Source organism: Lissotriton helveticus, chromosome 2_2 (assembly GCF_964261635.1).
Source record: "Lissotriton helveticus chromosome 2_2, aLisHel1.1, whole genome shotgun sequence".
NCBI lineage: Eukaryota > Metazoa > Chordata > Amphibia > Caudata > Salamandridae > Lissotriton > Lissotriton helveticus.
In genome coordinates, this window is record NC_136060.1 from 92,767,848 (window position 1) to 92,781,960 (window position 14,113).

A 14,113-nucleotide genomic window follows, 5' to 3' on the forward strand; every position below is an offset into this window, starting at 1 on the left:
AGAGGTCTTAAGTCATATTAAGGAGGTGGTGGGCTTCCCTATTCCTTCTTCCCAATTGGTTGCGCTCTTGGGTATTAAACCCACCTCGCTGATAGCCATGATGTATGCAGAGTGACACCTCATTCTTCATTCATTGGGAGCAGCTATACAATCTATTGCCCTATAATGGAAGAAACCACACTTTCACGGTTTGATTTCTTCAGATCTGGGGTGTCTTGGTCTTATTTACAGCGCGTATTAACCATACAGACACACGTTTTGAGTGCACATGGCAGCCCCTAATACAACATCTTTCTAGGACAGAGCATTCACGCGTGGTCCCCCCCAGATTAAGAGCCCTCCAACTGTTTGAGGATTCCTTGAAGCCCTTTTCTAGGGATCGTAAACCAGAATCCCAGGAATGACCCCCACCAACACCACAGACATGCCTCTTCGACACCTGCTCCCTGTTTGGCCCCCGACCTAGCCCCGGGATTCCCGCGACGCATCCAGCCTTGGATTATTTCTCCAGCAGGGACGTTTACTTAGATGGTTTTCTCTGATCTGTCCTTTTTTTCTTAAATTTTTTGTTTGTTCTGTGTTATTTGTTTTTTGCATTCAGCATTTACTTCCTAATTTTTCTATAGCTGAAGATGCCTTTAACGTTTGGTGGGAAGGTCCTGCCCACAATCAGGCTAACAGATATTGGCTCCTACCAGGATCTACTTGCGTTTTCTTTGGGAGGTTTCCCCCCAGACCAATTAAACTATGATATAGTCTTAGCCTTTCAGTTCTCACCAAATGTATCTTGTTGGCCCTGGGATTAAGTTGATACTGTTTGAAATCTAAAGGGGCAGTCCACATGGCCCTTCCTATAAGCTATGGGTTTTATATTGGCAAAGGCCTGCCACTGTGACTCTTCTTTTTCTTTTTCTTTTTTCTTTTCTTTTTACATAGCCTGGCCTGTGTTCCTGATGGGTTGCCACTTCTTTATTGTTATAAGGTATAGCTTTGAATGTGATATTATGCTATGGATAATCTCCTAAGGACATGAGTCCCTAATTCGCTTAAATATTTGTTCTTATTTTCTTTAATAAACAGACATTACAATACAAAAACAGTCTATACTTTTAACAATATAATTTTTGAATATTTTAATGCTTTTTTAGCAATTTTCCACAGATCTAGAATACTTACTATGGTTTATTTAATGTCCAGATTACATATGATAAACAGCCAAGATATTGTAAATACTATTTCCCACAAAATATAATTAGACCCATTAATGATTCAGCAAGCCACCTATGTTCAATTTTCTAGTCTTAACTGTTTAAATTTGGTGAAAAAACTCATGGTGTGCACTGCATTATCTTTACAGTGCTACGGATTTAAAGGGTTCATCTACTGCATTGGCAAAGAAAATCCTCCTCGTGCAACATCCCCTTGCATCCTGAATTTATTCTTTTTTAATGTGATGAGCCACATAACCCAAGTAAAGGCAGAAGGTGCCATTAATCGTGATCTTTTTTTAATCTTCATTGGGGCTTAAGAACATAACTCTTACATCTTTGTGCTTTTGTTGTCCTGGGTGGGAAGGATATGCCCAGACGAGGGTCCCGTTTTCACTAAGCCACTGGATTCAAGCTAGCCTGGGTGATGAAGGGTGATTACCCCAAAACTGATCCCTGGATCCATGTTTCCAGTCAGGGAGTACATGGCTTGGAAATTCGAGCTGGACTGTTCCCATGAGGAGAAGGGTGAGGTCAGGCTTGCATATGGCTAGGTTCCCACAAGGATGGCGTGGTGAGCAAAAAACGCTGGATCAAACTCAGATCTGTGACTGTTTTTATTGTTCAGCATTCTGTTCATCATCTGTTCTTTTTGCTTCAGGAGCATAACTCTGTTCACCAATCTGTGCAGGAGAGGTAACGCTAGAAAGAGGACAATGTCCCCTTTCAAGTTGTATCTCACCTTACTGGATCCCTGTTATGGGATCACCTCAAGTCTGTGAGCACCAAGCAGGGTCCACCCATTAGACATTGGTGGTACTTTGGGGGGAGAAGCCCAAAAGGCAAGAGGAAGTGATCTCTCAAACAACCGTCTAGCTACCAATCACCTTCAGTGGAGCAGAAATCCCACTAGAAGAACAGGGATATTTAGGTTTTTTTTAAAAGAAGGGCAAAAAAGTCTTCCAGGGTCTGCGGGAAGGGCAGTTCTTCCATGATAAATTAATTTTAAAACGATGGGGTGGGAACGGACCACCTAGGCAACATGCTATTCCCCTGCCCCATAAAGGGCCCAGAAGTGTTTATGAACACCCTGTAGAGAGATGGGGCATTGTCCCCAATCTGTCCCCCAATAGGGCACAGGGCACATTGTATACCTGAAGAAATGCAAGAAAAAAAAGAAGGGGTTGGGAGCAGGCCACTCAGTCATTGGGTGGTACCTCCAAATTATTAAGGGCCCTGCACTCTACATGCCCCCAGAGGGTAATTTTCAGGGTTTTTACCACCTGCCTGCCCCATGGTGGCAGAAGCCTACTAGACACCAGAGCATATTTGTTTTTAAAGAAAAAAAAGATGGGATGGAGGCAGCCAACACAGGCAGCAGGCCTGACCCTACTTCTAAACCACCTCAGGTTTGACGCCCCATGGGGCCTAGAATACCCAAATCCCTAGTGCATGAGAAAATAATTGTGGGGGATTGAGCATAGTTTTGACATATTGGTGGGCAGAGAGGGGATGCACATCAATGTCCTCTCACTTGCTATGGCGCCCGGCCACATGATTGAGACGCTACGTTTGATTAATCAACTTTCTCTCACCAAAAATGTGTGATTTTAGCAAACGTTTGAGGTTTGCATAACATTCTGGGTAAGGAAATCACATAGGTTTCCCTGCACGGTGTCTGAGCTCAGTCCTAAATACTGCAGCTACCAATATCACCAAAATGTGTCAATTTCATGGTGAAAAGTTGATATCTCCATGTTGTGGGTTTAAAAAAACAAGAAGTGGTATGTATCTAGGTCTATTGGCGCCTCAAGGAGAAAGCCATGTAGTAATTATCTTAAATTCACCTATTGGAGTGGCGGTGCTTCAAGGTGAGGAGAACCACAAACCTCCCCATTTTTTTTAGTCTTGGCTAACGGAATACACAAACACTCCCCAGCACACACCAAGTAGAAATCAAAAACAGTAGGTAGTGCATGGACTTCACAAGTAGTCCAAATATTTCAGATTTTCTCTGTCTTCTTTTCTCCTTTATTTAGTTGGTCTCCACACAGTCAACAGCCGACAGGTGTTTCGTCGCATACATGGGAATTGGTCCCGCGACTTTTTCAAGACTGTATAAATACAAACATGAGGACAAAATACGGATGATAACAAATTATAACAACTGGTCAGGGGTTTTGATGCGCAGCCTTAATAGACACTGGCACCTCCTAAAGGCAGGCAGATCACTTAGTGATTATATCACGGACAAACCCAACATAACATACAGACGTGGAGTTTCCCTAAGGAACATCCCCAGTCCTAGCTATCCCAAAACAGAGATACAAGAAAAATGGCTGACCAGACACACCAAAGGCTTTTACTGTTGCGGTCACTCCAGTGCATGGAAATGGGCATGCAACAAGAAGACACACACGTGATAAAGTGCAGATGCAAGAAAAGATATGTGGGAAGCACAATAAAAGCATTACGCGACAGAATAGGCGAACATATGCAAGCAGTCAAACAAGGAGACATGGGATATCCTCTGGCTGCCCACATGTCATTATGCCCAACACAGACTCAGAATAGATGTTTTGAGTTCTAGGGAATTGAACAGATAATGCGACATCCCAGAGGAGGTAACAGAATGAATGCAATGCCTCAAATGGAGCCAATTGCTTGGCCTTCCATCTGTCACTCTGCATGGTCCCATGATTTGCCCCTGATGGTTCTTTCACGAACGCAAACTATATGTCAAAGGTTTACTCAATGAAGGGCTTCAAATTTTATGGTTATATTTTCTGGGAGATCAAGGATGCTTTCAGCTATTATGAAAAAAATAAGGAACAGGGTTCTGGATCCTACTGTGGACTCCCTGTATTAACTCCCAGAGATTCCAAGCACCCAAAACCCTCCAAGCTGGCGATTCAGGTGGGTTTAATCTCTCCTGCTAATAGGTTGTTGGATTATGGCTGGTTTGGAAAATGTCTGTATTAAAAAGTGCCTTTTCCATAGTTTGGATTTCTGTGCGTATAAGCAACCTGTATGGTTGATGCTTGGAAATTTTTATAGCTTGAAAATTATTTTGGAGGTCACAATCAGGCTCGAAATTATTGGTCATTCAGAAGGCTGTTAGATGTTTTATTAAATGTTGAATGTGAAAGGAATTATTTTTCCATTCTAAAAACACTTACAAATCACCAGTGCATTATGATTGGGATGGCTACAGACATAGAATTGCCTTTGTAGATTAATAAGCAGCCAAACTAATTGTAGAAACTGGAAGTATCTGCAAATGTACAGCAGTAGATAACTGCATAGTAGTCAGAGATTTTCATACAAAAACATCCTATACAACTCTTAAACAGGGTAGGGATGAAGAACAAATTGCAGCTTGAAAGATCCATGATGCCCAACTACCTGTAAAGGTACAAGTTGGAAACTTTTAATATCCACCAGTACTGTAGTACATTTAGAGTAGCATTCCTTCAGGAATCAATAGAAAGGCCTATCATATTCTACGCTTTTAAGAACAGGAAGCTACATTTTTACCAAAATTTGATGATGGCAATTTAAATTTCCTTTGGTAAGAGGATGCTCTGATTACTATGGACCAGAATCCCCAAACACTTCACAGAGTTAAAAAGCCCATCATTTTAATAATAAATATGATTTACTAAAATTGAATAGCTCAAAAGGTAAAGCAATGGTATTTTTCTTTTTTTGATTGGTTATTTTACATTATTTATATGCCAGATTGTTGATCCCTCGGGGAGATCTAGAGCACACCTTAATAAAGAATTGATTGAATTGCATTGTTGCATTCCACAAAACAGTTATCCATTTGCTCCTGCTGTGCATAGTTACTGACAGTTTAGACCTTGTAGGAATGAATATCCGGTTGTTGTTGTTAGGGTTTAATCCTGTAACCTATAGGTTGTGCACAGATTTCAGGAGTAAGCTGAGATTCAAGCTCTGTCATGGTACAAACCTCTGTACGAGATTACTTTCCTTAGCTTCCGTTGCCTTCATCTGACTGTTCCCCTGAAGTTTGGGTCAGTATGGGCCATTTAATATCAGAGCAGAGGGAATTGACATTTGGCATCCGTTGAACACTAATGCGACAACACTGCCTAATTGATTATCAACAAGAGTTGAAAACCTTCGAAGAGGTTTTTAGATCATGACCAGGTTCACTCTGCAGAGATGTTCATGAGCCCATATATTTTCCATTGTTCCCATGTCATGATGATGTTCTATTGCTCTCTCTGCTTCCTCTTTGCCCACCTAAGAATATTCATGCAATAGCAAACAATTAAGTGATTGATTAACTCAATAACCCCTTCTTAGCCTCTGCAAATGAGATGAGTCGAAGGATTTGTGTGTACTCTCTCCCTTTCACATGCCACCATCTCCTCTTTCCCCTCACCATCTAAGCAAAGTGAAGGCATTATGAATGTCATTTAGGGTTTGGTTGAGCAGAGAGCTACAATAAACTATCTGAACTTCAACTCAGCCAAATACTCCACAGTTTCAGTTGAGAGAATCAATGTTTTTTAGAGCAAGGCCTCAGATGTCTAAGCCACAAAACACCCTTAACAAGGTGACCAATTTTCTAAAGGGGGGCCAGGTTGCTTATTTATCCTCTCCAGCACACTCTGGTCTCCAAGGTATGTCCAAGACCAAAGAAAGGCTTAGGTTGACATATTGGTGGCCAGGGATGGATAACCAGGTGGAAGGATGATTAGGGAATGAATTGTGTGCGCAATGAGTGAGAAAGCATTTAAACCTATTTTGCAACCCACAGTGACAATTTGGGAAGAGATTGCAATGAACATTTTGGGACACATATATAGAGGGGGGTGTGAATCATATGTGTTAGTACTCATTGTTATGTACTCAAGATGCCCAGAGATGACAGCCTCCAATGGAATAAAAAACAAACATGTCACACGGTTTCTTAAAGAATTGTTTGGGAGGGAAGGCATACCCAATGTTATGCTGACGGATAATGGAATGAAATTGGTAACAAGAGAAATGGAGGTATATTTGAATGAGTATGGAATAAGGCACAAGAAATGTTCATTATACCACCCAGAAACCAATGGCATGGTTGAACAATTTAATTGTGTATTAAAAGACACAGTTGCCATGACTAAGGATGGTGGATTGGATTGGAAAGAGGAGATTGCTAAAAAGGTTACAGCATACACAGTCTCTCCTCATGCAGTCATAGGAAAGTCTCATTTTGAACTGTTAAAGGCAAGGCATCCCAACACGTTGGTGGCACCCTCATGGGTTAATGATATGGAGTCAAGTTTAGGGGGACTCAAGACTGATAGGAGTTGTGAGCTCAGAGAAGTGAGGAAAATAGAGGCTCCCAAGAAAAACTTTGATGTACGTACATCAGTAGAAATAACAGGGGTCAAGGTGGGGGATTGGGTCATGGGCAGAAAATCATATAGAAGGGGGGTGCAACAGGTTTCTACAATACCCTGGGAATTATCAAGGTCTTGACTAATGCCATTAAGACTGAAGACTCCTGTAAATGGAATCTTAATAGGATTGTCATTGTCAAGGGAAATGTTATTCAGAAAGAGACTGCAGTGACGCTGCAGTGACACCAAAGTTTCCTTATAGGAAATCCGCCAGAAAAAGTAAAACTCCTTTGTACTTGAAGGGTTATTATGTCAGATAAGAAATCTTATTTATGCACCATTCTTCTGTACTCTTACTTCTGTATTTAATTTAATTATTAGTGCACAATTGTAAATAGGGTTTTGCTTGTTTATTGTTAGCTAAGGAAGGGAGGTGTATGGTATATCACATGCTTATGTATGCAGAACCTGCCATGTGATGAGAACCATGGTTGTGGAACTAGGTGAGGTCATAGAGTGATGAGGGAAGACAACTAGAAAGATGGGAAGGAGCAGTTGCTGAAGATATACAAGACATTTTTGTAAGGAATAAACTACACGTTAAACCAATCCTATGACTTTTTGATTTTATGGCGTAACTGCTATGTTACACCCTGCTTTCTGAGTTTCTTTCTGGAAAGCAAATGCAAAATGCTAAGAGGGCATACAGTATTGGCAGATCAACTTTGTCCCAGTGATCCCCACCAGGCAGGTGGGGATTTCTCACAGGGCGGTTGGTCTTCAGCTGGCATGGCATAAACATAAGGAAGGCCTCCACCAACTAGACAGGCTGGAAGGGCACCCCCAAGTGCCTCTATTCTCTATTTACTTATAATTGTAGACATTTCGATGATTGAATTGGAGTAGAGAAGCATGGCTGATAAACGTTTATAGAACTTTAGTTTGTAAGCCTTCCATGTAGGCTACATCCTTGTAAAGGAAAAATATCTAGTAATCAGGCCCCTAGACACTTTCTCTGCTCTCCACAATTGGAAATATCTCTGATAATTAATGGTAAATGAAGCACTAACAATTTATATGTAACTTGGTCTTACTGAATATCTCCAGGTTACAGAGATGGCTCTGATAAAATGTTCTTGTCGGAGTAAACGTGTGGTGATGAGTGGCTTAAGCAATGCTTTTCAGGTTATGGTCTCAAATACTGGCCTGAATGTAAATAAGGCTGCAAGGAATGGCAGTAGTGGCAGTAGTGGTTTTACTAGCAGAGCCATTACCACTGTCTTTGCTGTCTTACAGCATAATTAAATCCTGAAACTGTATTTCTCTTACAACTGAATAGTTCATACAGCCAATTAATAGTAACTGAGTTGATGTTCCAAAAACATATTTCATATCCAATTGCAACACCTCTACTTTGAGCTCAAATAACAAACATTTGCAGCACCCATAGTGCCTCACAGCTCTGTCTGTTGTTGTAGTCTGAAACGCACAAAGTGGCAACCTCCTTCTTTGAGAGTTTCAACCCTACTCCTGCTCCACCAGTAACTGATCCCCATGCCAAATAAAAAAATGAGAGTTGCGATCTCTGTCCTACTCAAAGTCGGAGCACAAATCCATCACATAACATTCCACACTATAGGAAATGGAACCGTAATCATTGACTCATCACTACTGACTATATGGCTGCCAAATGTCACTACCGGCAGCCTCCTCGTCACAACATGTTGGCCTTAATATACTTGGAGGCAACACAGAGAGAGCACTGCTGTTCTTTTATCACTGTGCTGGTGGTGACAGTGCACGTATACGGGCCATATAGTGCATAGCCCCTCTTACCATGGATTTATCATGCCTGGAGAAACTGTGCGAAGAGAAATGTTCCAGAGAGACTTCTGTAGTGCTACTACACTACTGATAAATAACTCCTCAGCGATCATTTCATTGTCTAACAATGATGACCCAGCTCACCTTCATCTTCAACTATCACTCGCTTTGTCTAGTTGTACTGCAAACCTAGCATCTATCTCACAGATATTTCCATTTCTCTCTTTTTATTTCTCCTCACTTGTACCCAGGGCTTTAAGTGGGAAAAAAACTGGGGGTGCTCTAAAAGGTTTGGGGCAAACATCTTAAAGGGGTGTGGCCTATCCAAGTAGGGACGTGGTCTAAATAAAGATATGTATGGCTAATGCCATACACCCTCCCGAGAGGTGTAAGTAGAGCCAAATTTCGAGGGGGGGGGGGCTAAGAAAACATTTGGGGGGGCTAATTCTTCAAGCCTCGTTAACAAGCAAATGGTCTTTTAAAGACCGGTGAAGTACTCGGGTGCCGCTGTGTGTGTTTGGCGGCTGGTTGCAGGATCGCAATCTTACGCTTACCAAAAATAAGGCTCTAAATCTATGAAATTACAAGTTTTTTATTATCCTTAGTTCTAGGTAGGTAACTTACCCAACCAACAAAGGTTTACTCAGAATGACTCGGAGATAAGTGCCGGAAAAGTAATCAATTAAAGAGAGGACTTTCTGTCCTAAACTGTGATACTTCCCCACAGTCTCGCATCATATGATAAAAATCTACATGAAAGGATCTAAAGCGTGCACAAAGGTCAGAGGCCTCAGAATCTAGCCTGGCAATTCCAGTTAGAGCAAAATAAGTTTGGTGCCAGGAAAAAAAAGAAAAAAAAGAAAATAGAGCCTGATAGAGCCCCGTTTCGAGGCCCCCTGAAAATAACTACCGGTGCTTAGACCCGGACAAAGACGGCCCACTTAAAGCCCTGAGTGTCATTGTGTTATGTTCTATTGATTCGTATAGCACAACAATCACCCGGGAGGGTATCAAGGCGCTTGGGCAGGTGTGAAGTCGCGAGGAGGCTGTAGCTCATGGTTTCAAATCCTAGCAGGGCTGTCTCTGCCTTTCTTCATTTGGAGGTTGACAGAATATTTACGATTGAGATAAGTGACAAAAATATATGTTTTTAATGTCATCAGTCAATGGCAAAGCTGCATTTAAAAGACATTGTATTGTGATAATGCAGGCACCATCTGGGTGATGACACAAACACCTGCAAAATGGGGTCCTGACTCCCCAGTAATTTGTGGTTGGGGGCAATGGCCATACTGGGGTTGCAGTCTCTCAAGAAAGAGGGTTCAAGATGGGGCTCAGAGTTGTTAAATAGCAGGTCCCTGTTTACAGATCTCCGGCGAAAAACCGTGTATCCGAACAATAAATAGTCAAGAAGGAATGTCAGGTAACACAGCTAGGAGGGGCAGATAACAGTGGCGTAATCATTGTTGATGAATCCAGGCTAATGTCAAGGTTTAATGACGCAGTTGCCTGCCAGAAATGGGGCATGCAACTAAAGAGTACCCCACATTGTATACATTCACCTGGTTACAAGCAAAGGCACAGTGTGTAATCAGAGTACATCCAATGAGTAGACAAGACGCCTCCTTTGTTGAATCATTTGTGCGCTATTGCTGACATCTTCTGTGTAGGTTTCTCTGTGGACGTCATGACGCACATACTGCTGATGTAAGTGGCTACAGTGCTCGAAGAGTGCTGGCGAGTGTGGTACCTAGGCTATCTGTAAATACCCCAAAATGCATTGTATTATTCCGCAACACACTTCCCCTTCATTGAACAGTTCTCTGATTCTGTCCGAAACTAGTTTAAATGAAATCCGAAGATAAATTAACATTTAAAAAGGCACAAGGGGCGGCTCGTCCATGGGGGCCTTTGGGCGCTGCTCCACTGCTTTCTCGCCGTGCGAGAAGGCAGAAACACATGGTAGTTATTACTGTAATAACTACCATTTGTTTCTGCCTTCTCGCACGGCGAGAAAGCAGAAGTTAGAGTGGGCAGTGTTATTCGAGGGCAGTGGGAGCGGCTTGCCCACTGTTGTTAATACTGTCTGTTTGGGCAGCCTGAGAGGCTGCCAAACAGACAGTATTAAGAACAGTGGGCAAGCCGCTCCCCCCTGCCCTCGAGTAACCCCTCCACTCTCCCTGCTCTCTGTATGCTGCAGCATACAGAGAGAAATGACGTAGGTAGGGCATCCGGCCGAACCAATCAAAGCGCTGGCTGCTGTGGAGGGGAGGGAGGCTGCCTCCAGCCTTCCTGTTGACGAGAGCCCAGATGTTTTCAAAATCCAGGACGGCGGGATTCGGGAGTCTGCAGTCTCGGGAGAAAAGCGGGAACTGAAGCCAAGGTAAGTTTTATTATATTTTATTATTTATTATCGTCGATGTTGCATGTAAAGTGCTCTGATGATACATGCTCCGTGTACCCGGTACATGTATCAAGTGCAACTGGTCCTCACACTGATTTATCTTTAAAGTTTTGTAGTTTAGAAAAGATAAGTAATGTGGCACTGTTGTGTTGTGTAGTTTTACAGTAGTTTAGTTGACTATGCATTTCTTTATTTCGATTTGTTACGTTTCTGTGTCTTTAATTAAATATACATCATATGGAATCTCGATTGTGATGATAGATTCTGGAGCTATCATCTGCCAAGCTTGTTGCTAGTGGCTCCAGAGCGAATGGGGTCTTTGCCTTGTCGAGGGTCGCGTATCTTCATGCACAAACTCACCGACTCTGCAGCGTGATATGGCTTTGTGATTGTTTCTCCTATGCTTGATGGTACACAGCCAGAACTGCAAACATTATAATTATTTGTTCACTTGCGGGAGTGAGAAAACACACAGTACGTCATTCCTGGGGCAGTTAAAGTCTGTTCCTGGGCGTTACACAGAGTGTACGCATGCCGAGACAGACTCCACACTGGCTTCCCCGGTCTCCACATGGCGTGTACAAAGTCCACCCCCGCGTGTTCACCCTCTTGGCCAGTCACGTGCCCCCTGCACGGGTGTTTTATTACTGCTGGGTATTGGATGGACCCGGCGGCCTGTGAATTAATAATCCCGCGCCTCTTCCTGCTCCACCAGGTACCCGCCGAGGAGCCAGCGAGCCACTCCCTGCGCCCCAAGGCCTCCGAGATGGACGTCTTGTACAACTCCACGCTCAACATCTACAAGGTGACAGACACCCGGGAACCGTGGCACGGGGAGGGATAGGGGGCTCGGCCCCATCTTCTTTCTCCCTCGAGAGTAACCTTGTCCTGGGGTGGCCCCCAACCATGTCTTCATGAGCTCCACCCTCGCCATCTGTAAGGCGAGATGCCAGGTGGACTGAGCACGGGAAGGTTGGGGGTTTTCTGCTTTGCGCCAGCCTCCCTCCCCCCAGAGTCCCGTGCCTGTTGTGGTCCAAGCCTCAAGCAGCGTGACCCACGGGGGCAGTTATGAGTGGGATAGCAGGTCGGGCAAGCGTAAAGCTGCTCCAGTGTGCATTAGACACCAGCTTATTGATAGACACACAATACAAAATTGGTGACACTCATCCTGAACTTTTACTGCCCACTACTTTCAAATGTCACCAGCCGCGACACTGACAATACAAACGCCAGGTGCCCATCATGAGCTATAAGGACAGAATTCCAACTCTAGAAGTTAGTAGTTGAATGGAATCCCTTAGCAAAGGAAGCAAAATGTAATATGAGTAAGTGAAAAGGCTCATAGAAGTATGGATTCACAGATGGAAAATACGTCCGTAAATCTGATGAAGAGTTTTACTCAGTGACTAGTATAAAGGATCAAGAAAATTAATATGTGATTTAAAAACACTTTGGTCCAGCTTCACAAAGTTTTAACGCCTCTAGGTTTAATTAATGATGCAAAATTATACCTTTGAGATTGTTTAAGAACGATCTTGATTCACAGAGTCTGGCGTCATGGAATCAGGATTGGTATTTTTTTGCTTGTAAAGTGCCTTTACGAAAACATAGCGTTTTCGTCTGCATGTAAAAGTGAACGAGAAGGAGTGGGCAGGTAGGCCTTTCTGGGATGACCATAGAGAAGCAGTTTGCAAACAGCTTGAAATTTGAGGATCTACACATATGCTATGGATATGTATTTCCACCACGCAACCATATGCAACTTTGGTTCTATGCAAGCCAGGTATAGGTGCCTTTTGAGCTTGTGAATGGGGAAGGAATATTCCTATATTTATAAAGGTGCAAGAGGCATGGATTTACGAAGGGGATATATGCTCTTTGTGAAGAACATTTTTAAAGCAAAGAATTACAGGGGCAGATTTACAATAACTGGCGCATCCCTGCATATCAGCAGGGATGCGCCAGTTATTGTGCGCCACGGCTCTGCCACCATGGATGCACCACATTTACAATGCGGCGCACCATCGGGCAAAAACGGCACAGATGCGTCACGCATCTGTGCTGTAAAGGCGGCGCATTGCTGGAGTTGCGTTGCAAGCGCAACGCAGCTCCAGCAATGCTCTGGGGGGCCTTATCTTTCCAATGCTGCGTCAATCCTTACACCTGCTTCAAGCAGGCGCAGGGTTTTTACGCAGCATTGGCTCAAAAGTGACTAAGTGAAATCTTGTAGATTTCACTCAGCCACTTTTGGAAGACGTTCCTGTGCCGGAACGCCCCCCCTGCACAGGAACGCCTACTTCTGGCACAGGGCTTTACAACGTGATGCATCTCCCAGCTGCGTCACGTTGTAAATACCCCGCAGCATGGTGCATTGTTTGTGCCGCCGCTGCATCACAAAAGTGACGCAATGGCAGCGAAAAAGAGGCGCAACAGGCTTGTAAATCTGCCCCTAAATGTTCAAGTACATGTTTACATTAATTTATTTATGCACAATTTTCTACCAGGTGCAAATTCTACATGTAAAAAAAAAATTCAAGCAAAGAATGTAAATGTTCGAACACAAATTTACATTAATTTATGCATGCACAATTTTCTACTAGGTGCAAATTCTACATTTAAATACTTTACACATTTAAAGGACTCCTGGAACTTCACTATATGCATAGATTTTGAGGAATAATCCAGGCACGGCCATGCAGAAAAGAGCAGTTGGGCGGGGTGGTTGGGCTGCGACATACAATGACAAGGAAAACATTTAAGAAAAACACACAAAAAAGGTTTCCCTCGTCGTTGTATGTCCAATTCCTTACCACCCCACCCCCGATCTTACCTGCATGGGCTGCGCCTGGAATACTCATAAAAGTGTTAGTAAAATGCAAACAAGTGAGGCATTTCTCCAAATGTAACCTTAATATTGCAGGACCACATTGCTGACATTTAATCCAAACTTTTTGTGAATCTGGTTCACCTTAGTTTAATAGCCATCTGCGCTAAAACGTCTTAAACAAGATGAGAGGCTTTCAAAGGGTTCTGTATGAATGAAAGTTGACTTCATAAATGGGCAATATTCGGAGGATATGGAAATGATCATTTTATTCAGCTAACTAGAACTTTTGCCCCCACTATACCCAGTGTTGTCAGCAAATGTGTTATATGAAGTGTTATCAGAGATGTTATCAATGATGCTATTTAACTTCATGAGGGGTGCAATCAGTGAGATCATAAGCAGAGCATGGAACTAGCTTAGTATACTATAGCTGGTGAATGTCAATGTTTTTAATAAGTTTAAAATGTTACGTTTTAACTGAAAATGT